The sequence below is a fragment of the Ctenocephalides felis genome, unplaced genomic scaffold (assembly GCF_003426905.1).
Source record: "Ctenocephalides felis isolate EL2017-DRISC unplaced genomic scaffold, ASM342690v1 CF-g0.4_SCAFFOLD_01170, whole genome shotgun sequence".
NCBI lineage: Eukaryota > Metazoa > Arthropoda > Insecta > Siphonaptera > Pulicidae > Ctenocephalides > Ctenocephalides felis.
Window position 1 is genome coordinate 47,966,900 of NW_020537324.1, and position 2,461 is coordinate 47,969,360.

General features: G+C 32.1%; 1 long non-coding RNA gene across 1 annotated transcript in view; it reads left to right on the forward strand.

Annotated features, from left to right (window-relative positions):
• The first annotated feature begins 2,159 nt into the window (after positions 1 to 2,159).
• The window catches only part of LOC113367997, a 1,302-nt gene continuing 1,000 nt past the window's right edge, over positions 2,160 to 2,461 (forward strand). The window contains exon 1 of the long non-coding RNA XR_003366326.1: positions 2,160 to 2,426. This is a non-coding gene — a long non-coding RNA (uncharacterized LOC113367997). The remainder of the gene's footprint in view (positions 2,427 to 2,461) is intronic.

The following is a 2,461-nucleotide window of genomic DNA, read 5'->3' on the forward strand; positions in this document are numbered from 1 at the left end:
TAGTTCAGGGTTTTGGTTACTTACGTTTAAAAAAACACTTATACAGAAACTATTCAAAGATTTCGTTAATGTAACTTTATTAACGATTGGTTAGCTAGCAAAATAACTATTAAATGGAGAGATAATAAAGAAGAATGTGTCGTAAATAAATTTTAATCCTAGGAATTTAGTTTTATCTCAATTTGGATATCAATATATATATTTTTTGTTTTCAGAATTATTTTATCTGGAAAGTATTTGTTCTTTTTTAAAAATTTGCTGTTCTTTTTGTCCTTTAAAATTTTTGCATTACTTATCATTCCTTCTAAATTTGTCATTCCATCGTCAATACTCCTGCGCTTTTCACTTCTTAGTTTTTAGTTTTTAATATATTATTATTATTTGTCATTAAGTAATTAATATTAATAAGTTATTTCTCTTTAATTTCTGTTGATCCTTTAAGGTTCTGTCCAAAGCCTCAAAAGATTTTGTATGTGCCATCGTGCATTCATCCCAAACAATCAATTGATATTGCTGCAAAACCTTAGCCATTTCAGAGTTCTTTGAAATGTTGCAAGGTGGAGTTTCATTGCTTTGCATATTTAATGGCAATTTTAGTGCTGAATGGGCTGTTCAACCACCTTCGAGTAAAGTTGCTGCGATTCCCTATGAAGCGAGTGCAAGTGCAATTTTGTTTTGTGAGCGAATTGTTGCTAATATTAATAAAATCAAAAAAGTTTTTCCTGTAGCACCAGGCGCATCTAAGAAGTAAATCTCCCCAGTTCCATCATTTGTTACTTTCATAAGAATATGAAATACATATCTCTGTTGTTCATTCAACAGTGGAAAATTTATTTCGATTAATTCTTTTAAATTGCTGAGATCATACAATTTTTCTTGATGCAACTCTTGGTTAAAAGCATCATGCATTGGAAAATTGCGCGCGGCCAGGCCTAAGTGAATTAATACTTTATTTGACATCATCAAGCACATGTCTTTAATTGAAATCAATGCTTCGTTGTAAATTTCTTTACTGATTTGCATATTTGGATTTCCCATTTTATTCCGTATTTATCACACATATAATCTTTGTACGTAGTCCACAAATCAATTGGGTTTGAAGGAAAGCCTGTGGATATGATTATAGAAAACAATGTTCGTATTTTATGAGCGTGTGAAGATATTATAGCATCACTGAGAATTTGATCCCAATGAGCGTCATTTTCTAGCAATTGTAAACGTTGTCGGGCTTCTCTGTAGGATCCACACAATTCACCATCAACAGTTCGTAAATGTTGGAATGATATTGGGCCACGTACATTGACTAATAGCAGTCGTAAATAAAAACATTCACCATGGCTTAGATGTACTGAATAAATTCGATCAATCGCACAAAACAAAAGTATAACAGAAAATGCAAGAAAAACACCACCGGCAAGGGCGGCAAATGGACATTGACATTGATTGTTTTAATCTTATATGACTTGAAGTCAAATTCTTTAAAGCCATACCAATTTTATCGCCTGCCGAGAGTAAAACAAAAAAAATAATATCGAGAAGCCGACTACGATTATTTTTTTTAGTTAGAAAAGGGCTTTTTTTAGGGTTTTCCCGACGATTATTCGATTTTTTCTCGCCGTAAGAACCATCCTTGCACATAAACGAACATTTAAAAAAAAAGAATTGGCCAAATTGGCCAAGGCGTTGTTGAGTTATGCGCTTACCAACAGATTTTGCGATCCATTTTTATATATAAGATTTCGTATGTTTTGTTCTTATTTCAAATATGAATTTTTTTTTAGATTTTTTGGCTGTATTAATTATATATACTCTTCTTTTATATATGTATGTACTAATGTAGAAGTAATACCAGGGGTTAATTTACATACTGTACATGTGCTGCCATGTTGTGATCAATTCGTAAATTAAAATGGGTGTAACGTCAAATCGCCCGAGATAGCAATCTATCTATGTTTATTTATCTATGACGATGTGTTCATGGTAATTATAGTCCTAGATAAATAAGCAAATACACATCTCAACTACAATACGCGATGACAACTTATAGAAAATGGCCGATCAAATCAATGTAGATCAAGCCATGGCCGGTAATCTCGGAACAAACGTCTGTAACCCGAGTTTAGTTAGAGCCCCTGCCGCCGGTCGCGCTTGTTTTTTTTTTTTTTTTTTTTTTTCACTTTGAAATAGAATTTGACATATGACAGATACTTAAATTAAACATGGCGTCCATTGTAATAAATTTTTCATGGAGAGATAACCTAGACAATATAATAAATGCTTGTTAGAGTAAAAAACAAATAAGCTGTCGAAGTGCATTGTTTAACGATGAAGAAATACCAAGAAAAATGCATGTATTATGTAGTTCCAGCGAGAAACGACGAAGTAAAAGTAAAATAAGTAATAATATTTGCCGGCTTTCAATCTAAGTGAGTACTTTTATTAATATGCATACTTCGAATTA